The sequence below is a fragment of the Urocitellus parryii genome, unplaced genomic scaffold, assembly GCF_045843805.1.
Source record: "Urocitellus parryii isolate mUroPar1 unplaced genomic scaffold, mUroPar1.hap1 Scaffold_49, whole genome shotgun sequence".
Taxonomy (NCBI): domain Eukaryota; kingdom Metazoa; phylum Chordata; class Mammalia; order Rodentia; family Sciuridae; genus Urocitellus; species Urocitellus parryii.
Window position 1 is genome coordinate 802,222 of NW_027554054.1, and position 26,387 is coordinate 828,608.

Here is a 26,387-nt window from a genome sequence, read left to right on the forward strand (position 1 = left end):
TACATGGTTCTATCATTGGCACATATGTATAATTATAATGCACCAATACAATATAGGAAAAATTAACAAATAATAAAAATTTAAAAGTGATTATGGAAGGGGTGGGAATACTTCAATTTGAGGAAAACTAATTAATTTCACAAACATCCTGCATTGGGTCCCATGACATACATAATTTGGAAAACCACTCCTGTATCTCCAATACTACCCACCCCGTTTCTGAGCATACTGTCAGAACCAATGAGAGCAGCTTTCTGTGAGGCTAAAATGTCCCTTCCTGAGGGCTTCGTGTTCTGGACAAATACCTCAAGGCCATGAGTAACACACTTTCCTCCCATTTTATTGTATAGGCTGAGACCAAGGTAAAAACTACTCAACCATAGGTAATTAAATAACCCAAAAATCAAATACTATTAAAATTGTACCTTTTCATCTCTATCCCTTTGATTATGTCAAGTTTGGTTTCTGTTTTTCTTATCTGTAACATCAGAGAAATGGAAAATATCTTTTTCCTTCCTTTTAGCTTTAAATGCTATTATTGGGACTTATGTTCCCTTGGAAATGGCCTGTAGTACTTTGCAGCACCCATAAGAACATAATAACAGTAAAATAATACTTCTGATGACAATAAAGAGATTCTCTTAACTAAGGGGCAAAAGCAGTTTTGTGACTTCCAAGATCACATAACCAAGTAGACTTCAGATGTTCTAATTATGAGTAATTTTTAAAGCAGAGCTCAATGGTTTCTGAGCCACTTGTATTAACACTGTTCAAAATAGATATATATATATAACAAAAGGTACGAATTTCCAATTAAGGGAATAAGAAGATATTTTTAATCAAGAAGTTAAAACCAGGCCTCTCTTTAGCCTTGTTCTGAAAACACAATGGGAATATATATGAAATAAGGCACAGTCCTCTTTGTGTAATTTTTCTGAAAGTTAACAGGAACACAGTGATTTTTGTGTCAACTCATGAATATCAAAGTAATTTAAATATATATATATATATATATATGTATATAATTATCTTTTATAATAACACCTTTATGAGATTATTCTTGCTATCTCACCACTTCTAAAAGACAGGTTCTTAAATTAATCATCTTACTTCAAAAATTAAATACCTCCTCAAATCACTTGTTTTTTCTTATTTAAATCAGAAACTGCAATAAAAATAATCAGATGAAATGTGTTGTCCATGTGATCCTTTCTTTAACTGGATCACCCAGATATCCCAACAATTCATTATTCTATGGAAGCAACATCAGACAGTTTAAAAGTCACCGTATTCAAATTCCAAATACAACTCTTCATTCTAAGTCTTCAAGGCAACTTTCTTTTCTTCCAAACAGACATCTTCGAAATAAATAAATAAATAATTCTGTGCTGAAAAGGCATCTGATATTTTAGTTAGCGAGTCACCTGGTATTAAAAAGCACTATGGAAAAGAGCCGCAATGTGCCCCTGGCCATTTGAGGTTACTGCAGGTATTCAACTGCTCTGTTTCACCTGTCCTGAGAAGACTTTATAGTTGTGGGGAAAATGCACAAGGCTCAGGTTTCAAAGGAAGCACTTAAGTCACCAGCACAGAGGCACTGCCAGCTAGAGAGCAGGATCACCTCAAGGCCATACACACAGTGAGGTCTCCAGAAAACTGCAGAGACTGTGAGGCAGGCCAGGCAAGGTTTCTTTAAAATTGACTCTAAAACAAAGCCACATCACTAAAAGAAAAGTATGTAACCCCTGAGAGAGATGCCTAAAATTAATTAATTTCTGATATGGAAATCAGAATTCCAATTAAACACCCATGTTTTAATATTATACTAATACTATACATATACATATATTTTTTTTCTGGGGGGAGGGGGAGTTATCAGGGGATTGAACTCAGGGACACTTGACCATTGAGCCACATCTCCAGCTCGATTTTGTATTTTATTTAGAGACAGAGTCTCACTGAGTTGCTTAGCACCTTGCTTTTGCTGAGGCTGGCTTTGAACTCACCATCCTGCCTCAGCATCCTGAGCCACTTGGATTATAGGCACATACCACTGGGTCCACGGGTACTATATTTAATATTATAACAGATGCATAATATAGGGCAGACTTTCCTCATGGTGCAATAGAGCCATTAATCTGAAACAACACTTACATTACATTTTGTCCAGCATTTCTATTAATTAACCTCATCTCATTGTACAATTGAGGCCCTTGTGGCTCAACCATTCTCAACATGGGCCCTTTACAGCTGCTCTAATAAACTTTTACGATGGCTCCTTATATAAAATTTGGCTTAGAATAGATCACAAATAAACACTTATTGATTATTTCGAGTCTCACATTTGGCCTGGGACTGAGCAATAGCTTAGGTCAGATGTACCAGAACCTGAGTTCCCAGCCTTAGATAACCATGCTTAGAAACCACTAGGGAATTCTGTCAAAATATAGATTCTGACTCAGTTGGTCAGGAGAGAAATGCTAAGTCTCACCTGGTGCCAGGACCGTGCTGAGAAGCCATGCTTTCAGTAGTAAGGTTCTAACACCTGTCCATTCATATTTCTTGGTCACACCAGAGATAACCACAGGACTGTTCTCTCTATCCTCTCTTCCTTAACTACTTAAACCTTATCCTTTTTCCTCTTGGAAAGTCCCTTCTCTTGGAACCAACTGCAACCACAAAACTCCCTTTATCTCACCCTCCTCTGAATCTTTTTTAAACATATAAGTTACCTATTACTATATGTTATAGCTTGTATGTGCTGTGGTTTAGATCTCGAGTGTCCCCCAAGGCTCATGTATTGTAGGCATGGTCCCCATGAAACAACATTCAAAAGTGGATATCTGGAGATAGGACAGGATTGTGAAGGCTCTCATCTCACCAGTGGATTAATTCATTGACAGATTCATAATTTGAGGGTTTTATTGGGAGGTGGTGGAAACTGTATAGAATGTGAAGCCTAGTAGGAGGACGTAGGTCAGTGTGGACATGTCCTGGAAGGGTATATCATGTCTCGTGTCCCCTTTTCCCACGCCCTCTCACACACTCTCTTTTTTTCCTATCACTGTCTATCTGTCTCTTTCACTCTCTTGCTCTCTGCTTCATGGCCACCATGAGCTAGCTGAACAGTTTTCCTTCCACCATGATGTTTTTGCACTGGAGTCAGCACACAATGGCCTGAATCCTCTGAAACCATGAGCCAATATAAATTTTTCCTCCTGTCAGTTGATTTTCTCAAATATTTATCACATGAATGAAAAGCTGTCTACCACACTACATATTCTCCTAATTCTCTCTATTGCTTTGAGTCTTACCAAACCAGAATTTTAACTCAAAATTTGTGCCTTATACTTTTTTTCCATGGCACCTATTTGCCTGAGACTGGGCAATAACTTAGGTCAGATATACAAGAACCTAAGTTCCCAGCCTCAGACGTACATGATGATTTAAATTTAGGTGGAAGGACGTCCGTTACATAGGGGTAAGTCCCTATCAGTTGAAGTTGAATTTTTCTGTAAATGTCATAACTTTTTATAGACTTTCTCATAAAGGCTACAGTAATGCCATTACTCTGTTCATTGTCATGTAAAGAGAAGAGTCGTTTACTCTTCAGGACTAAGCTCTCAAGATCTGAGGAGACCTCAGTATTCAGTTTTTAATATTTCATATATTTTATATTTTAATATCAAAATAATAGTAACAGGGTTTGAAACTAATTAAAACTTGCTTTAATTTACTGCACTTAGAGATGCCTACTTTAAAACCAAACATTAACATGACAATTTTGTAAAAGAAAAAGTTGGTGGACAGATAGAAACAGACACTACAATTTAACATCAAATTACCCACTTAAATCAATGACTAATATAAGAAACATTAAATGCATGTTACATATTTTGAAACTCCAGTATAACACTATTCATTTTACCTCTCTCACTGTATTGAGAATTCTGTGTTATTATCAAAGATTCTTGCCTCAGGAATGACAGGTTTCTATGCTTCCAGAGAAAGCCATGCAATCTCTATGTCTTCTGTTTTCTTGACTGCCAAGAAGCTGAAAGTTATTTTAATAACAATAGCATTTCTATCAGATTCTTCACTTTACTGGGGAATATGCCTACAGCATCCTCTTCCTGACATTTAAAACAATGACTATCATGATGGTAAATATGCACATACAGCTTTCCAAAGTCTTTTTCTGAAAACCTGAGAAATAAACTTTATGTTATTCTTCATTTGTCCCCATACAGTCATCTCAGCCCCTGATGTCATGTACTATGCTTCAAAAGGCTCAACTACCTAGAGTCCCCTCAGGCTCTCTGGCTTCTGGTTGTTTTTGGCCAATGGAAGACACGGATGACAAATCAGGGCAATTTAAGTACTGATTATGCCTTCTGAGTCCTCTCCTCTCTGCCTGTCCATGGTGATGGTGTTCTCTCACACAGTCCAATTCCAGGTTTCAGTCCCACTAGGTTGTGGCTCCACCACTCAAGGCTGGACATCCAACCATCTCCTGTACATCTCTCACCTTAACCCAGTCCACACTCTGCCTATAGACCTCTCTTTATTATTCTATTTCTGTAGAGCACATATTAATGTATCATTTGTTTCCTGAGAAACAAATATCTGAGTATAAAAGGATCTCAAAATTATATCAGCAAACTAACATATTATTTGACACATACCAGATCTTAATAAATGTTTTCTTCTTCCTATTACTCTAAGAATCACAAGACTCTAAGAATCTGCTGTAATTAATATAAACTTTTAATTTCCATTTGGAACCTTGATATTCACATGACCAAGGATGAATTTCAAACCCATTTTTTTTCATCAGTGTTGGGGATCAAACTCGGGGCCTCTTGCATGCCAGGCAAGTACTCTGCTGTAAGCTATGCCCTCAGCTCCCTAAATCCAAAGTTTTAAATGATCTAAACACAGGATAATCACTGCCATCTAAAGTTCAAATGAAAGAATAATCACAGAATATGAATTAAAATTTAGAGTAAGTTATTCCTAGCATTGCTTCGAATCTCTTAATAGTCAAATAATTGGAGACCTTGCTAACATTAAATTCCCAAGATTACATTTCTTCTAAAGCTTCTAACTTCAGGAAATAAATGATACAACAACATGTGCTCTACAGAAAAACTAAATAAAAGAGTTTAGGTGATACCAATACTATATATATATATATATATATATATATATATATATATATATATACACACACACATACACAGAAATACATGTTTGTATATATACATGCATATGTATCTATATATGCTAAGACAAATATTTTTAAAATATGAAGAAACCCAAAGTTTTAAAATAATTTGTATTGATTTACGGAAACCAAACTAAATGCTGCCAAACTACTCCCAATGACATCTTTCTTTACAGGTAAGCAGAGAAAAAATTAATAGTGATATGCTCTTGCTCAAGTCTGCCATGAGTATCACTCAATAGAACAAGGTTCTCCATTATTTGGGAAAATATCCCTTTGAATATCTACAAAATAGAGGCCCAGATCAGTTCACACAGATCACATCTCCCACACTCTCCCCTTCAAAGCTGCACTCATATTTCCCTACCAATAACTGCAGATAAAGTTCTCACCATCCAAATGCTCTCTACTACAGACCCTGCTACATGATCACTATAACCTCTTCCAAATAGCATTTCAAAATATACCTCTTCTAATATACCTCCCCTAGCCACTCCTTCATTCTGAATTTGTTATGCTTATGCAGTTTAAAAGATACTAATGTTTTCTTCTTACCACATGGTGATTTATATTTTGAAGACAGTTCTCAGTGGAAAGCCCTGGCATTGTGATCATTCTATCTTCAGGAAGATTCCCCTCCCTGCCTTCAGAGAGGTTCTGACCACCCCACATCACATGACAGAGATGTCAGTGACCCATTGCAGCTCTGAAAATCACAAAATCCATGAGAATTTAAAAACCCATCATGCTTACTAAAGAAGTTTTTCCCTCTAATCAAAAAACTGCTGCACTTAAAAATGGAAAATTAAGTAAAACATAAGCTCTCTACTTCACTGGGAAGAATGCCTTTGCAATTTTCTAACGGAACTAACTTGTCAAAACAGAATCAAATCCTTTGCATTCAGTCCACTTTAAATTGTTGAAAAATCTAGTCATCTTTGTATTCATTCATCACAGTGTTTCTCCTTCCAACTAGCATAATACTGAGCTTAGAGCACCTGTGAGCTGCTAAGCTGGGGATTACAAAGATTACTACAGCACAGTCTCTAACCACAAAGGAATGCAAGGACAGGGGGGAGGAGGGACATATAGAGAAGAGGCAGAGGCATGTCTAGGAGGTTATGGAGACCAGAACTGGGGTGGAGGCAACATGTGACTCTGGAGGGAAGGTTTATTCAAAAGCTGATTATGAGGAAAAGTAGAAACCCCTTAAAGAAAAATAATCTGCTGGGATGAATGAGCTTGATCAGCATAAAAACCCCAAGGCATACAGAATGAGTACAGAGATGTTCCCATGTAATAGCACTGCTTTTTATTGTTTTGGTTTTACTCACTTTGTTCACAAAAATCTCAGCATAAGAGACCTCTTGGTCTTTTCTTCACAGATAAGATCTGATGTCCTTACTCCATCTTCATTCAAGAGCCACCCCAATGCATTATCATGTCAGTATTTGGGTGACTGCTCTTTAATGCTGGATTTGCAACACCATCAACATAAAAGGGAGAGCTCATAATAATAACTCCATGTTCATGGCAGGTCTCACCTAGTAGTGAGACCTGCCCTTTCTGAAATTCGCCTTCCTCCCTTCTCACTCATATGCCTTTGAATTGTCTCCTGTCACTGGCAGCACTTTCACTATCCTGTAGAGCAGGGTCATTGCCAAATTTTGATGTTGCATTTCCTACTCCTCAGATGGAGCTCAACAGTAGGCCGACATATTGGACATGCTGTCCAAGCCTCTTCATTTCTGAAGTCTAAATACTTAGGAGGGTGGAAAGGGGCTTCTCTTCTCCTGCATCAGTTGTTACACTTGCTAAATATAAAAAGAGAGAAGGAGAAAGAAATCATTGAGAGGGAAAATTAAAGAAACTGAATTCTGGAGTCAGCTATTCATGTCTGCTTTTAAACCTTGCTTCAAGCTTTCCTTCTACTTCATATGGGGATCCCAGCAGTTACCATAATCACCTGGAACCTTGTTAGGAATGTAGGATATTAGATCCACCCCTAGATCTACTAGGTCAATATCTGCATTTTAACAAGAACCCAGGGAAGTCTATGCACATTAAAATTTGAGGGAAATGGAATAAAGTACCCCTATTTCTACCCAACAAACCATATCTCATTGGTTTTTTAATGAAAAATATTTTCTACCCTTAATATCCTGGTAACTGATTTCAAAATATGTGTTAGTTAAATGTGTAAAATATAAAGCATGAACTGCTTTATGCAAAAGATACTGCGTTGGTTTTCATATTTTGCCTTTGAAGTTGATGAGCCACTAATACAGGCTATCTGTTGACTTTCCCCCAATGAGCTACATGTAGGTAGTTGACACAGTAATACCTTATTGATTCTATTAATCAGTATAGACTAAAGAAAACCAGTAAGATTCACAAGATCACAGTGTTAGGTTCCTATCTTTGGCCAGTTAGTAACCCATGAATGCAAGTTACATAGTTGGGTCAATGGTACCTAATTGTATTTTTTAGAGTTCCTATGCAAATATCTATATTTAGCATTCAGTTTTCAATGTAAACCTCAAATATACTATCTGGTCTGTGTATCCTGATCTGTATTGTCTGATATCCAGATATTTTAAAATGGATCCCCTCCTATGATGACTTAAATTATCTCTTTTTTGCCTAGTCAAGCCATGGCACTATGGGCAGTGGCTGGACAGAGTGATCTGAACAATGGCAAAATAGAGAAGGCACCATTATTTACCATATCTGATTTTTTTAGTAACATCATGACATACTAGTAAACTTCTCCCATACCTAATAGACTTCTGAACTTAAAAGTAATGAGAGAAAAGTGAACTTGAAGTATCTCAACACCTCCCATATGTCTGACTCCATAAGTTCCCTTACTCAGAATCTCCAGAATCACTATTTCATAATAGTGATAATAGTCCTATCTTTAAACCCCCTTCTTTCCCTCCCACTCAATCCCAGCTAATGATTTTGCTTCATAGTTCACTGGAAGTAATAAAAGCATTCATATAAAAATTTCCTTTTCTTTATCAAACACACCAAATGACCTACTTCTGTGTCAACAGCCTCAGCCTTTGCTGTTTGAATAAATGAACTGACTTGTAGTTCTATTTTCTCTCTCCCACACCAAGGGCTTTCTCAACTTGTTTGTTTCCACTGACCTATAAATACGTTCACAAAAAATTAAAGCAAAGCTTTTTCATATGCCTCTATAGCTATAGTCTCCCATTTCTCCAATTTCCTTCACAGCAATGGTATCTTGAGTAGGTAAGTTACTTCATTTGCATATCCTCTAATCTGTTCTTACTCCTCACCAGGGCTTTTGGGCACACTTCACCCCTGAAATCCCGTAAGAAGGTTACCAACAGCCTCCATATTGACAAAATTAACTTATCTTCATATCTTACAGCTTTTTCAGCAATACTGAAAAAAGTGACCTCTCCTTTGTCAATCTTTCCTCTCCTGGCTTTGTGACACCAATTTAATCTGTCTTTCCCTCCAAGCTTGCCAGCCACTTGTTCTCAACTTCTTTGCTGGCTTCTCCTTTCTGCTGGATCTTTTCATAGTACCATGCCCCTGGGCTCAATCTAAGGTGTCGACCCCTGTAAATAAATCTTCTTCTAAAATGATGTTGCTCAGCAAGTTGAGTTCGGATAGCTCCTAACAATATCTATATGATCCCCACACTCTTATCTAAATTATTTTCATCTCTTCACTGACCTTAAAATGCAACTGAGGATGGCTCAGAACCTCAAACTAAACTTAGCCAAAATGAAAATCCTGATTTCACCTTCACCTTCTCCTGCTGTTTCTCCTCCTGTCTCATCAAATGCTTCAACTATTCACCAAGGGGCTTTTAAAACCTCAGAACAGGAGCTGGGGGTATAACTCAATTGGCAAAATGCTTGCCTTGTATACATAAGGCCCTGGGTTCAATCCTTAGTGCATGCACACACACACACACACAAAAAAAAAACTCAGAAGATTCTATATTCTTTCTTATACCTCACTGTTTACAAAACTAGTCAACAATATTATTACCAAACATTCACTGAAAGCACATACCTCTCTCCATCTTTATCAGTCTCACCCTGGCCCAAGTCACCACTATCTTTTCCCTAGAATATAGTGATGGATTCCTAACTCAGTGAAAGGCTGACAGAGATTGACACTGGCAATAAGGCTACATCAGTTCCTTAAAAGAAACTGTCCAGTGGCTTACCATACTAGGAATAAAATCCAACCAGACCCTAAAGTTCTCTGGTCCATGCTTGTGTATCTAGTTCATCTTCACTTCCCCTGTTACTGAGGAACATTCAGTCACATTGACCTTCTTTATGAAGCTCCAATAGATTACTTGAAGACTTTGTGTTCGGTATGTTTCTTCTGCCTAGAATAATAGTCTGTGTATCTCTGCTTAGCTGACTCCTTGTAATTCAGTTTTCATTTCAAAAGCCAGCAACTCAGAGAAACCCTCTGCTACTATTCAACAGGACTAGTCAACAGATGCTTAAATCATGTCCAATTATTTGGTTGTATGAATTCCTAAAAGGAATATCTAAGAGAATACAACCTGAATGATAACAAAGAATAAATGATCCTGAACTATCACTCTTAACCGTGATTATATATAGCTACAAATATATATTTTCAATCTTTCATAAAGGACTTCAGTAAAGATAACAAAAAAATGCAAGGAAATTGCATTTTCATATGACTGCCTGTAATTTGAGATCTGTTCCCTCTTGAATTTCCTTTTTAAAACTAAGTTGAAAAATTACAGTTAGCAGAGCATTAGCAATACACTGTCCTGTTCTGAATCTCATGCTAATATTCTCATCTTCTATTATGCATGGAACAGGGTAAATGGCTGGGTTTAGGGATTGGGGAGGAGATAAATTAGGAAAACAACAGACTTCTTTTTTCAAGGAAGTTACAAGGCAAGGTAAATTCTACCACCTTAAACTTTTAGGATTGTGCTGATAACATGAGTATCAAGTATCTGGTGATATTTGGAATCTCTGTAACCACTCTGGAAGACCCTGCAAGTTGACAGATCCAGAAACTTCTCCATTAATATTTAAACCAGAATGGATAATGCCCTCAGTTTTCAAAAACCTGAAGCCTAGGCATACAGAGATTTAGATCTTGTACTAGATGCAGAAAATCCCAGCCTACTAGAAGCAAAGTCAATTGCATAATCTGGCAACAAGGCTTTCTTGAATTTTTCAGGATCAATGTTATGATTACAAAAAGGTTTACATTCACACTCTTGCTGCTTTTCAACACCTTCACAGCTGCCACCACATTCCTAGCCACCGTCACTGTGATTACTGCAGTCACTGTGTCTCTCTTCCCATCATTGCCCCTCTGTTCACCACTTAAATATGATTTTCAACAAATCCAAACAGTCCTGAGTAAGTATAAGATAAGCTCCTCCTCTATTCAAATCTCAAAAAAAAAATTTAATCACTAAAAGGGAGAATCTCTATAATGACCTGTATTTTTCCTTGCTAACTAGTTCTTCAACCTCGTTTTCTACACTTCCCCAGCTTTATCAGGCACATTGCCAGGTCTGCACACTCAGGGGCTTCACATCTATTCCTTGCTAGGAAGAACGCTTGCTAGGTTCAGTGCTGGGCCTCAAACAGTGCATGGTAAACACCAACATATATTGAACAAAAGAATTAATATTATTACAATTGCAGAATTTTGTGGTATTCTTCTAACTCTGATTATTTCATTGTAACTCCATGCCATGTCTTGCCTGTCTAAAGCCCTACTTCAGTTGCTTACATTTAGTAACTCCCAGAACTCCAGAGAGTTCCTCTACAGTTATTATAAAGTTCAGTAGAACTGGGCTATAAGGTCACTTTATTTCTACAAGCAATAGCAATTTCCAAAAGAAAAAAATTTAAAGTGTCAATGCATTTTTTAAATACAATTTTCATAAACTTTAAAATCTTGTAAATGAAGATACTTAAATCAAAATATTATTTGCTTTAAATATATATATTATTTTAAGCATTACTGAAGTGAAATAACACTTTGGGAAAATCAAAGAATCTATTTCATCTGGATATGGTGGCACATGTCTGTAATCCCGTGGCTTAGGAGGCTGAGACAGGAGGATGGTGAGTTCAAAGCCAGCCTCAGCAAAAAGCAAGGTACTGAGCAACTCAGACCCATCTCTAAATAAAATACAAAATAGGTCTGGGAATGTGGCTCAGTTATCAAGTGCCCCTGAGTTCAATCCTGGTATATAAAAAAAAAAGCTATTTTAAATTTAGAATAAAGAAATTTTAGTTACTTTAAATAATAATATTATATGAAACATAAAGGAGATGTACCTTTAAGTGCATGTAGGTACTGCATAAAGTTAACAATATTTAAATTTTGAAAATAACCGGAGAAGCACTATTCACAGAAAACTATTGCATTAGGAATCAAGAATTACAATGAAACTTTCATTGTGATAAACTGAGGATACTATTTTAGAGTAAGAAATGTGTAAACACTGAGTTATGGGTCAATGAGTCTAAAGCCATCACGTGTTCATCTGCATTTATTTTTAGATATATGTTGCTGAGGGCAAATAAGAGATTTATGATAGCAAACAGCAACCCACAGCTAGAGACTTTTGCACATCATTTGTACATCCCAGATTAGCATTACCCTGTTCAAAAAACAAGGCTGCCCCATGTTAAGTTTCTGGAATTATGTGCTATGAAACACATAAGGAAAAAACCCAATTTCCAATTATAAGCATGGCCTTAGAAAGAATGCAAGGGACACACTGGAACCAAGCCACTGTTTGCCTCATCACACACTGCACATTGTAAGTACCACTGGGTTCACAGCCTCCGGTTGCTTAGCAAAAGGAGAGGCCTTCAGTGGTATTTTGTTCACATTTGGAATACAGTCCTGCCAAGCTTCTGCCCATATCCTCACCCACATTTGAGATGAGAGTAAACACATCCAGCCATCAACTCTCCCAGATGGCTGCCAACAGGTCTCAGGAAGACATGGAAACAGTAGTAATAGCAGGAAATGGTTTATATAATTGGGCAGTGTGTCGTTTTTAGGTCAAGCGCTTGATTGCTAAGGCACATTCTAGACATAGCTGCACTTTGTACAACAGTAAATGATTTTAGATTTTAGTTGATCTATATAATGTTTTAAGAGAACACATGTTAAAAAATGTGTTAACAAGATGCAAATACCCATTACTACTTCTTGCTATTTAAGTTCCAGGACACTTGATAATTTTTAGCATCCCCTGAGTATCTGAAAAAACAAATTTTGAGGGGTTCTGAATTATCTGAAGTATTTATGCCTTCTTCTCAAGTTGTTTCTATTTTCCATTCAGTGTCTCTGGTGTTGGTAATATTCTTTTTTCCAGAACTTTAATTATTTAATAATAATTTTAATTCTTATTACCTGACCTTCTTAGCTATCCCACATATAATCTTACTTGTTCTTTTATCCATCCCTTCATTCAACACATATTTACTGAGCATTTAATTAACAAACACTTACTGAATACCTCTTCTATGCACCAAGCATTGGATGCTAAAGATAAATAAGGTATGATCCCTAATGTTCTAGGAAAGGAAAACAGAGAGGCAAATATTTTATTGCAATGAAACTTAAATACTATTAACAGGCTACAATGAAGTGCTTTAGGAGCAGGGTAAGGAAATCAATACACCAAAGAAAACATCATAGGAAAGAATGTTTCAACTTAGCCTTGAGGGATAAATAGGAGTTTGCTAGGAGGAGACAAGAGTATAGGTGAGTGACGGAGCATATATTTGTTTAATGAAAATGTCAGTTTTCCTAAAAGGGAGGAGGGTGGATTAAGTCAGAAGTAAATTAAGAACAGATTGGTATGCTAGGCAGGTGGAAAACTCTACTACCCATGTAGATGTGAGGCAATGAGCAAATGAAATACAAGAGGATAAAATAGAAGGGATTCTGAGACAAATTCAGAAATATTCCTGAGACAAACTCTACTGAACTAGTCAAGTAGTTGGTATTCATGTTTGTGTGTGGAAAGGGGTGGCAGGACTTGAGGAGGGGTCTAATTACCTGCTGGTTCATTTGTTTCTTGGGACTGAGCAGACAGACATCAGTGACATTCACTGAGAAAGATGTCAAGAAGGAATGCAGGTGGGCAAATGAGAGTGAAAGAAAAGGTAGTTAGTTTCCTTTTCAGAATCCTTTGCTTGAAATCTCTGTGGAAGAATATCACACAGAGATCATGCAAGGGACAGGAAGAAGTATGAGAAAGATGTGCACAAAGAGAGCACTCAGATGGAGATATGGAACACGAAGCCATGAACATCAGAGGGTATTTAAAGTCAGGGAGAAAAGTCACCATAGAAGGAAGAAGGACAAAAAGCAAAATCCTGGGAAACAAATTTTTAGGATGAGGAGGAAACAAGGACATAAGAATGTATAAGCCAAACAATGAGGTCTCACAGCTCATGGACTGAAAGGCTTGAAGAAAGCAAACCTGTTCAACAGACTCCAATGTGTCCTCTCAAGGGAACGTGTGGGCTTTATATTTTTTCACTGATTTTACCAATGAAAGAAACAATATCCATAATTGTTGCCAACCATCAGAGTTAATACCAGCAATCAGCAGAGAAAAAATATGACCCTATTTAGTTCCAAAGCCAGTATTTTTTCCTTTAAAACCCATTGTGTCTTCAGCAAGAGTTTCCTTTGATGACTAAAAGGATTCCATTTCTCAATGTGCCCTAAATTAAATATAGAAAATCTCTCTTCAGTATTACTGGTTCCTGTCGTCAATAACTCACTTCTCCCCTTCCTGACTCTGCCACATGTATGTGATTTCATCAGCTCAATGTGCTTCTAGTTCCTGATAATCAGCCTGACAATCCTTGCCACCTGCATGTGTCTGATCCTCTTCTTCTCATTGACATATGCTCTCCAATCTCTTATAGAATTTGTGATGCTGACCACCTTCATGAAACACCAAACAGCTCATCATTCTAACTCACAGTTAGAACATTCCACCACTCTATGCTGCCTTGGAATTGTCCATAAAGAAAGAATGTTGTTTTCTGGCTTACTAGAAAAGCTTCAGGTATTTCTATTCCTTCTTCTCGATCAACCTGTAAGTTTTGCAAGGGAAGACGCAGCTTTCCAGAGTCAATGTTTAACCCTCAAGTTAAATGAGGATAAGAGTAGGGTGGGGATGTGATGCTAATAAGTGTGGATGTGGCTTGGCTACCCCGGCACTAAAATAAGCACTAATTGTAAATAAGGTAACTGGTTATTCAAACATGGAATAAGAAATGACATACATTGTATACATGGCCAAAAGTGGTGGCATCTATCATAGGACATGGCAGATTTTATGAAAACAGCTCTTTGGACAATTTTTAATAGTATTTTCTCAGAAAATAACAATTTGAATCAATTGTATTTTACAAGATTGATCTATATCATTACTTACACTATCATAAAATGCATAAATCAACAGTATTTCCAACAAGTAATATTTTTTAAACTTCCCCTTGAATGTGTATTCTAAAAATCCTGTATCCCAGTATTACAGTGAAGCACTGAACTCCTCTGAAGCCTGGTTAAAGGCCAAGACACAGTCCCAGTGCTAATAGTATCTAAGGGCAACACAACATAAACCCTGGCTGGTTTCTGAATCTACATTTCAAGGACAGAATGAAACCAATGAAACTAAAAAGAAACTCATATAAACATCCCAGACCAGACATCATACAATAGACAGTTATTTTTTTGGAAGTCAGACATGAAAGGGAATCACAGAACTGTTCTTTCATGATTTCCATAAATTTCTTAAATCACACACAAATATTTTCAGATTTCCTTTTGTGGGTTTGAACTCCCAAGGTCTTCTTTTATTTTAAAGAAAAAGCTACTGAATACCTAGACACATGTAATAAGCATACAGTGGCCTACTTGGAAAGGCTCCCTAATTGGGAGCCTGTTTGAAAGTTGGTAGATGAAGAAGTCATGCTGTCTTTCACTAGCTAATGAGCTACACATTGCACAGGTTATCTATCTCATTTAATCCTCACAACAACCATCTAAAATTAGTACATGCATTATACATAAGGAAATGAAGTAGAGAGAAACTGCCCCACATCACACAACTAGTGGGGGTCATTGCCAAAATTTAAATCCACACAGCCTGGTCCCCAATTCTCAATTTCTCTTGAGTACTACCTACCTTCTTTGGGGTAAAATATTTTGCCCAGTAAAAATCAAAACAATATAATGCAATATTTTCTAATGGGTAATGGAAACTTAAGACTTCTATATTTCTTGAAAGTTATCTAAATGAAGAATACCCAAGACAACTAATGTAAATGTAGAAAAAAGGAAAAACCAGAATGCATTAAAAATAACTACACCCTGCAATGTATGGAAAGGAGAAATATTATTTCTAATGTTCCTTAAAGAATCTTTGGTGTCACCAACTGCTATTTACTATCAGGCTTTGCTAGTGCATAGCTAATTCATGGAAGTAATATCATGAATAATTGATGTTTTCTAAATATGGAGAATATACTCATACAGAAGTTATTTAGTTTTCCAAACTTGTTAATTGATGCTGAGTAAATATAAGGTTATCAAGGATAAGGTGGATATTTTTATTTAATACTTTGCCCAGCCTTATTTTTATACTTGAAAGTTCACAAAAAAATGAATCCAGGGAAGGGGAAAGTCATTGCTGAAGCACTGTAACATATAAAGCAACCACAGAAATATGCCCTTTATAATGTCAAAGGCCCACTAGAAAAAAAAAAAATATATATATATATATATATATGGAATCCAGAAAGCTTCTTCAGATTCATTATCTTGGAACTTTCCACAACCACCATTCATAAGGTTCTATCAGATATTATAATTGTCATTATTCTATTAAGTCACTTATAAGCCAATGCCCCTGCTGTCCAGCAGTATAGAGACTTTCAGGTGAGAGTAGAATTTGGAGCAATTTAGTTGCATTTAAAGGTACTTAATTCTCTGAAATTCAAAGAGCTCTTAGAAATAAGAGGAACACTAATAAAGAATGTGCAGAGGAAGATATCCTTGAAAAAAAGCTTTTTTTTTAATTTCATACAGGACAATGGTAAAAGATTAAAGAAAAGTATGAAGAAATCTAACCATGATGGCTGAAAGCATCAATAAACATTTCTTTTGTATTTACCACTTGAAAGACATCCTTACCATATACTCCATATTTGAAGCTGTTGGATACACCTGACTCCATAATTTATTATGAAGGTCCAAGATACTTTGCATGTCATTGTCTGTGATGGCCCTTTTGCCTCTTTGCTTGGCCGTCCACCACTCACCATCCTCATCCATGTATTTTTCCAACAGTTTCTCCAATAAAGTAGCATTAGGAACCACCATGGCTGGAATTGCTCTAGCCATGAATAGCACTGTGGTTACTCTCAGCCACTCTTGCAGGGTACACTTCATAATGAATGACCTCAGAATTTCCCCGGAAAAATCTCCAAGACAGGCTCTTCCACTTCTTTTGGCTATAACGACATGTCACGTGATTAAGATGAACGTACCAGTAGATATTATTAATACTCTAATAACAAAAGCAAAACAGTAGTTACAAAGGGTATGTGCCAGTTTGTCTATATAAAACCTGCATTTTCTGAAATGAGTTATCTACTTTCTTAAATTAATTATCTCCAATCCATTTATTTTAAACAGTGCACCATTTCCATAAAATAGAGAATTATATTTTCCAAGATAACCACGAGGTCAAAAACGAATGGGAAAAGTAGTTCAGGAGAGTCTAAGCTTGAAAAATTTTTTTCTTTCTTAAATACAAGACTTTAAACTTCTACACATTACATAGCCCCTGAAAAAGGTGTTATCTATCTAGAATGTTTATTTCCATCTGGAGGTTCAGTGTTCCTCTTTGGTGACTTGTAAGGTATTTTTTGTTTTAAAATTAAGGCATTATTTGATTCCAGTGTCTCATTTCTTGTTAAGAGGCATTCATAATGTCCATTACATTTCTGAAATTGAGGGTGAATGTTTTAAAGAAGTATAAAATGCAATTCATACTTGTATCCGTGAGCACACAGAGAGGACCTAATGAATGGTTAGGGTCACTGGGGAAAGTCTCTTATCCGCGCACAGGTCAAGAACTCGATCACTCTTTCTTGGAAGGTATGTGCCTAACCTGTACCTCATCCAAGAAAGCCAGCAACTTCAGAGATTTTCCTCCCTTATACTAAAGGCGCACACTTAACCCAATGGAGAGCGCGCGCCAGGGGAGGTGGTGAAACCAACAAAGTCACTTACAAGAACAGGATCCCGCTCATCTCCACAGCCACTGCTTTCTCAGTAGCCTACCTATCCTCCATGCTGAACCATTCTTAACAAGTTGGCTTTTTATTATTCTTACTTAGAGTTAAAAAGAAAAGGGGAGCTTGAAAAAGGTAGCAGTATGACCAGTGAATGATGCGTTTTAGAAACGCCCTTACCTCTCCAGTGTGAAGTTTCCTACAGGAGCTGAGCGCAGCAGGACGGCCGGCCTCTGCAGCCGCATCCAGTCTTCACACTCCACTGCAAACACACAGCCCTGTTCGGGAGAGACCCGGACACAGCGAGTCCCTGAGCAAGGAGGGCGCTGACTACAGGGGGACGCGAGACTCTGACTCCTCGGTTCCCTTTAAACCTGGAAGAAGTAGCAGGCAAAGCGCTCCAAGTTAGAGCAAGAGCTTTGGGGCGGAAAGAGAGCTGCTTCTTTAACTTGCCATGGTGGGCGCCCAAGCGTCTCTAAGCGTTATCTGCAGGAGCAAGGGGCGGGGACACCAGCAGGGCTCACAGCGACCTCGCGCTCCTGCCGGGTGCAGTCTGGGCGCGCAGAGCCAGGCGCCAAGCACTTCCGCCCTCCCTCGAGCTCGCGGGCATTTATTGCGGTCCCTGCGTGCGCACGTGATGTGAGCGCTCCTCCTCGCCCATCCCACCTCCACCTCACCCGGCCCTGGCCCAAAGCCCGCTGCAGCACAGCAGCAGCCCGCCCCGCTTCTCCTGGCGCGGGGAAACCAGGGCGCCCAGCCTTCGTGGGCGAGCTTTGGACCTCAGAGACCAAGGAGGGGAACGGACTGAATCCTGGGAGGTGTGTGTGTGAGGAGGCCCCCCAATTCCTCCCGCCCCTATGGACTCCTCTACTTTCAAAGATCCTCTTCTTAGTTCCTTTCTGATGAGATTCTAAAATGCTTCAATAGCCTTTACAGAAACGTAGCTGCCCTGCCTGAGAACAGCGGGTAGAGGTGGGGGGTTATCCACACCTTAAATGGAGACACAAAGGAGAACTGGGGGAGGGATGGGGAAAGGAAGACTTTTTTTTTTTTCATTTTCTGCAGGGGTCAGCATCTGTTTCAGGAGCTAGTATCTAGAATAGAGAAGTTATTCTTTTTGGCTCCATTAAGTCTTTATGAGGTCCAGATGGAGAATGGGTTTCATAAAATGATGGAGCTATGGGTGGTTAAGGTTGCCTGACAACTGAGCCACAATTCACCCATCATATATGCATCACTGCCTTCCCACGGTGACAGCAGAATTTTTTTTCTTCCTATTAATGTATATACTTATGGAGTTAATATAAAGGGTACCAGCAGTTAATTTAAACAGTACTAGGTCGACACAAATTCAAACTCCAGTCCTAGAATAGACAATGAAAGAGAGTCTCCCTGTTGTCTATGTTGTAATTTAGAGTAAGAACATTAATAGGTTACAATCCATAATGTTACAGGCTCACCCTGCTGAATACAGTGATTTCTACAGGCACGATTTTTGTTTGTTTGTTTGTTTGTTTTTAAGTGCAAAAACAGTTTGTAACTTTTATTCTTTTAAATTTATTTATTTATTTATTTTTGCATTACAATTCTTAATACACCATCCCATTACTTTTGGAAAGAGGGGTGGTACTGCAGATAAAATCTAGAGCCTTGCATATACTAGGCAAGCACTCTATTAGTGAACTGCCTCTCTAGCTCTAATTCACTTACCATTTCTCCGTTTTGTATTGAGTTATAATCTCAATGTCTAAATACAGGAGTATCCAGCATATGATTAAAGTAAAACATTCTAGTAACTCATACCTCAATGGCTGCCTGTCTTCACCATCCAACTACACTTCTTTTTAAATTAAATTTGAAAAGCTCAGCTTTAAGCCTCATGAGACTTTGCTTCTTCTCACAGGAAGAAAGAGGAAGCATCATTTATCTGAAGGGTGAGAAAGGTGTCAGGTTCTGGTGCACATAAGTCTTCCATAGGTATAATTTCACAATTTTATAGCAACTTAAGGACAAAAGGACTGTTAAATGTATACTTTTCAAATGATTATTTTAGTTCTCATGCACTAGGTTCAGAAAACTTGATATCCTTCTACAAACTGATGGAAGATCCCCAAAGTCCATGGTTTAAAAAAAATCATTTGTAAAAGCAATCATTTGTTACAGCAGTAAAAGATCCTGTTTCTATACTGCAACTTTTACATGGCATTGGAAATAAAACAAGTATTGAGTAAAAAGCATTAAAAGTAATAATATTACTTGAAGTACTTTCAAAGAAAACTCAAATTGGGAAAAAGGAAATTAAGATAATACGGAAATTAAGTTAAATGAAGTATAATCCTTGAAAATTTCAGTTTTAAACCTTTCCACACAATGGACAAACCTGACTCAAAAATGCTTGCATTAAAGAAAATAAAATTTAGTTTTAAGATTTTAATTCCAAACTTTCTCCAGGCAAGAGAAAAAAAAGACACTTTTAACTCAATGTTTTTATTGGCTTTCAATTGGGGTAATACAGGTCATATTTTGATATAAAATAATGATTTTATATAATTCCCATGTTAAACATTAACATTTCAGTGATAAATCTTGTTATTCCTGATGTTATTTTGAAAAGAAAAAATCATCAATTAAATATTTTTTTTAAAAAATTAACTTAGCTATGATAAATTTTCTATGACAGTTGATGCATAACAGTGGTTTGCCTTAGTACAAAATTAATTCCTTAAGGAAAATAAATGTGCTCCCAATTATATAGTTATTTGACATAGTTTCAAATTTTTGTTTTGATAAACACAGTTTAACTATTGTGAATTGAGCTGCTATAAACATTGATGTGGCTGCATTACTATAGTATGCTGATTCTAAGTCCTTTGGGTATAGACCTAGGAGTAGGAGTAGGATAACTGGGTCAAATAGATGAATGGCTAAAGAAACTGTGATATATATATATATATATATATATATATATATATATATATATATATATATCACATATACATACAATGGAATATTACTCAGCATTAAAAGAGAATAAAATTATGGCATATGCAGGTAGATGGTTGAAGATGAAAAATATCATGCTAAGTGAAGTAAACCAATCCCCAAAAACCAAAGGCTGAATGTTCTCTCTCATAAGTAGATACTGATCCATAATGGCAGGGAGTGGGGTGGGGCATGGGAAAAACAGAGGAACTTTGGGCAAAGGGGAGGAAGGGGAGAGGAGGAAGTATAGGAGCAGGAAAGATGGTGGAATGAGATGTTCATTAGTATCGTAGGTGTTACATCATGTACAACTAGAGAAATGAAAAGTTGTCCTGCAATTGTGTGTATACAATGAGTCAAAATGCATTCTGCTGTCATATGTACCTAATTAAAAATAAATAATAAACAAACAAACAAACAAATAAATAAATAATAAAAAGAAATGCAAAAAGAGAAAGTATCTTTTTAGATGCTTATATATAAGTTTGTGAAATTTAAAGATGCAGTATACCAAGAAGAGAGATAACCTGAAGGCAGAGACATATCACCCTGCTCAAACATGAAAGCAGATGTAGCCTGAATCTCTATGACATTAACCCATCATCGGTACACCTTCCCTCCATGTTCTTGCTGTAAGAGCTAATGAACATCTGAAGCATGTTGATTTCAGAATTCAGTTATTTGCAGCATAAAGCATTCTAGCAGAATACATTTCTACAGAGATGATTTCTTCCTCTATCAACATCATATTTTCTTCATGCTGTTATGTGCACAGTTAGATGTTATTTTTAAATATGTTTTTTCCTATGTGTGTTTTCTAATTTCTGCACTTACAAAAGTGAGCATATAATCATTTTTAAACATTTCATTCATTGTATATAGTTTTATGACATCAAGACTTTTCTCTCACCACATAGTTGGTAAGTCCATCTCTACAGGGAGAATAAAATCCTCATGGTAGTTAGTTTGGGAGGAGGTAGCAGTGTAGCACAATATATTAAGACATAGAATGTAAACTAAGCTACTTAAATTCATGGGGTCTTGAGTATGATACTTGACCTCTGTAAGCCTTAGATTCTTCGTTTTTAAAGGGAAATAGCCATCTCACATTGTCACTTTGTGTATTAGGATGAGTTAATATGTGGAAGCACTTAAAACAATAACATAAGTAGAAAGTACTCAATAATGAAAAAGTATTACTACAATCAAAACTAAAGAGAGACTTTGTATTTGCTATTTTATAAGTCAATGGGCTTTAATAAAAGTGTTGTGTGGTTTTAAGCATTAAACTTTTGAATAGAAGTAACTGGCTATACACATGATTCTTAACAAATCTTTAAAATTTTTGGTCATGTGTAGTGAATTTATTCTCACAACCAAAACAGTTTTCAATTCTGCATATTGTAGGACACAGTTTTCATTCCTATTAAAAGCAGTCATTTTAAGATATATGAATGTATATAATATGCAATATTTTAGAATGTTCTATTTATATTACATGACAAAATTTTAACACACAAAGCCTTTCTATTTTAATTGAAAATGTATAGTTGATTATTAAAAGCTCATTATTAAAATGTTGCACACATGCAGTAAAGTGAAAAAAATCTTAAGTATGCAGTTAATGAAATTTTCCAAATTTAACACACCTGTATAAAGACCACTCAGTTACAGGTAGAGAACATAACCATCTCTCCAGAACCCTCCTTCATGCCTCCTTCCTCTCCAAAGATAACTTATAATCTTATTTTTGCAAACCAGTCTTGCTTACTTTAAAACTTTATATAAGTGAAATCACAGAGCAAGTAATTCTGTGACCAGGGATGTAGCTCAGTTAATAGAGTACCTGTCTGGAATGTACAAGATCCTAGGTTCAATCCCCAGTATTATGTGTGCACCCACATACACACACAAAAAAAAAAATAGAGCAGATGATTCCATTGTATATCTTTTGTGTTTAGAGTTTTTCATTCAATATATTTGTAAGATATATCCATTTTGTTTTATATAACAGTAATTTATTATTTTTGTTTGATGACCATACCACAAGTTATTTATTCATTATGTTGTTGAATATTAAGGTTGTTAAACATAATTAAACACAATGTTTCTACGACCATTGTTATATTGTGTCTTTTGGCACACACATTTATGCTTTTTAATATTGGCTATATAGTTAGGAGGAGAACAGCTGGATGCTAAAATATGCTTATTTAGAACTTGAGTAGATAAAGTGAGTTGTATAGCTTTTTCTTATTGACTTGTAGGAATTTTTTGCAAGTGTTGGGTACATGTATTTTATTATTATTCCTCTCCATTTTTTGCCTTTTACTCTGTCTCTTAACAGAATATCTATCCAAATTTCAAGAAACTTCAATTTATTAAGCTTTCTCTTTATAGTTAGTGCTGTGTCAGATCTGTCAGAGAAACATTTGCCTATCCAAAAGTAATGAAAAAAAGTACACATTTTTATCTTCTAATTCTATTATTTTACATTGTAAGTCAAGACTTTAATCCATTTGTAATGAATTTTTTGTGTTATAATGTAACCAAAGAATATTTAAGATTACAATGTTTACATTAAAAAGTCTACATTACTTGCCATCATCATTGTAAAACTCTTCATGAATTATTTTTATGCTTAAAGTCAAATTTGAGAATTCAAAGATAGAAAAAAAATCATTGGTATTTGCAATTAGAGATATAATGATGCTTCATCAATTGAATTATTTAAAAAAATGTGAGTGCTGAGACCTACGTTGATGCTACAAGCTAGAAACTCAACCTATTTCTTAGTGTGTAGAGAAGTAACAACTTTAAACTTACTTTTACATTTAAAAAAATGCCAAATGCTTTCTCTGATATAAGGTGACTGACTCATAGTGGGGTAGGGAGGGGGAGCAGGGAGGAATAGATGAACTCTAGATAAGGCAGAGGGGTGAAAGGGAAAGGGAGGGGGCAGAGGGTTAGCAATGAGGGTAGAATGTGATGGACATCATTATCCAAATTACATGTATAAAGACAGGAATTTTGGTGTTAACATACTTTATATACAACTAGATAAATGAAAAATTGTGCTTATATTATGTGTAATATGAATTGTAATGCATTTTGCTGTCATTTATTTTTTAAAAAATCAATAAAAATAAAAAATATACATACTTCTCTAAAAAGAGAGAGAGAAAGGAATAGTCTTTTTTTCCTAAATCTTTTTTTCTATACGTTCTTCCTAAGAAAATGGTTCCTATTGATGGAAGAATCAAATTATATTTCAGAATGATGCTCTATTTCATTGATTTTTTTTAAATGTATCTTTTATCAGCTGATAGATAATATTGCCACACATCTCTTCATGGCTGATATGAAGATCTGCCATTTTCTTAGTGTTAATTTCTGTAGATTTTAAGTCATAACAAAAGCCATAGATAGAAAACTGAAAAGAGCTATTCAGTGATATGAAATTCTCCGTCCAGGTTAAAGAACTGTATGTTTAGGGGCCATGGTTGTAGCTTAGTGGTAGAGCACTTGCCTGGCATGTGTGAGGCTCTGGGTTGAATCCTCAGCACTAGATAAAAATAAATACATGTGTCCATCTATAACTAAAAACTTTTTTAAAAAAAAGTAAAAGAACTATATTTTAATTTCTCCCAATCCAAATACCATAAACAATTGGTAATAATAAAACCTTTTAAAATTTAAGGAGTGTTTCTAAAATACATTCAAGTTGGCAAGAGAAATCTAGCAGCGGCTCTATCTTTTGATGATCGCTTTTCTTTCTGGACCCACAAAAGGACTTGACAATGTACTTGGGTTAGAGGTTGCCTGTCAGGTTTACCAAGAAGGGCAGCTGAAAGGCAGACATTGTAAATGGAAAAGTACTCACCTTTTCATGTGCAGAATTAATGTCAGACGGGCTTTTCATCCCAATATAAGGAAGATGAAAGCTTTCTCAACTGTCATTAGTTAGCCCATGAAGAAACAGTTGGAAGAAAACCCCTGCAGCTCACTTTTAGTGATGATTTTAAAGAATGATATTTACCAAAAGTGAAAGAGAATTCCTAGTGTCTAGCAAATATATATCCTCTCCAATTAAAAATTGTATGTGTGCATGTTCATGTAGTACTTGAACCTTAAACTCATTCTTTAATAGATAGCAGGGGAGAGATTAAGAAAATTTAAGTTTAACTAGGTAGGTTGCAGGGAAAACACGGAAAATGTGGAAGAAAATGGACAACTTTATATTTGCAATGTTACCTCTAACTATCCTCCTGAGGAAAAGCCCAAGAATTAACACAGACTTTAGAAATTCTTTGGTTCTAAAAGAATGAAATAACTACAAAATAAAAGCTTTGGTAACTAATGATTTTATAAACAGGTAATAAGCACATGAATAAATAGAAAATATGCTTAAACACGCTTTCATACATGAATCTGAAATGGTTTTTAACTCAATGCTCTGCAGTTGTGTAGTTTGCAGAACGTGCCCTTTACTTCTGCTTTCATCTTACTTCATGTTGTACCCTTATTTGGATACCCATTCTCACTATTTCTCTGCCTCTTAAATATTCCTAACTTTGTGCTGTTTGCCCAAATTCTTCCCCAAATTATAACATCTCTCTTAATTGCTGCACGTATCTCTCTTTCTTTTCCTTTTCTTTGCATCTACAATCTGATTTCTCCCAAGAAACATACCTATTTAGAAGTATTCTACCTATACTCTAAAATCTATATAAACCTGAAAACACTCAATGAAAGCCAAAGTTAACTGTAAAACTATGGGTTTTTATTCACTTTTTAAATTTTGTATTTATTTATTTATTTATTTATATTTGTTCTTTTCAGATATACTTGGCAGTAGAGTGTATTTTGGCATAGTATACATACATGGAGTATAATAATCCTATATAATCCTATTCTAATTAGGATTTCATTCTTGTGGTTGTACATGATGTGGAGTTTCAATGGTTGTGTATTCATATATAAAGATAGGAAAGTTATGTCTCATTCATTCTATTTTCTTTCCTAATCCCATCCCCTTCCTTTCTTTTTATCCCCCTTCTCTCCTCCATGTTTTATTGTGTGTTAGCATCCACATATCAGATAAAATATTTATCCTTTGATTTTGTGGAACTGGCTTATTTTAACCATCATGATAGTCTCCAGTTCCATTCATTTACCAACAAAAGTCATTCTTTTTATGGTTGAGTAAAAAAGTAATTCTTTTTATGAGTATTCCATTGTGTATAGATAATACATTTTCGTTATCCATTCATCTGTTGAAGGGCACCTAGGTTGGTTCCATAGCTTAGCTATTGTTCCTTGAGCTGCTGTGAACATTGACATAGCCCATTACTATATTATGCTGATTTTAAAAGTCTTTTGGGTATATGCCAAAGAGTGGGATAAGTGTGTCAAATGGTGTATCCATTCAAAGTTTTCTGAGGAATCTCCATACTGCTTTCCAGAGTGGTTGCACCAATTTGAAGTCCCACCAGTATATATGAGTGTACCCTTTTTGCCACATTTTCGCCAACATTTATAGTTTCTTGTATTCTTAATAATTATCATTCTGACTGGAGTGAGATGGAACCTCAGTATAGTTGCAATACGCATTTCTCTAATTGCTAGAGATTAAAACCATGTTTTTTAGACCTAAGAAAATCCAGGCTTTCATTGGAATTTTATATTATACAGCGGATCCAGATATTAGGAATTTTAAAAATAGAAATTATTTTATTGAAAATATTTATTTATTTATTTATTTATTTATTTATTGGTGGTACAGGGGATTGAACCCAGGGCTTTGTGCATGCAAGGCAAGCACTCTACCA

General features: G+C 36.1%; 1 pseudogene; it reads right to left on the reverse strand.

Annotated features, from left to right (window-relative positions):
• LOC144252664 (cysteine-rich secretory protein LCCL domain-containing 1-like) overlaps positions 1–16,726 on the reverse strand; it is a 41,357-nt pseudogene extending 24,631 nt beyond the window's left edge.
• Positions 16,727–26,387: the final 9,661 nt, after the last annotated feature.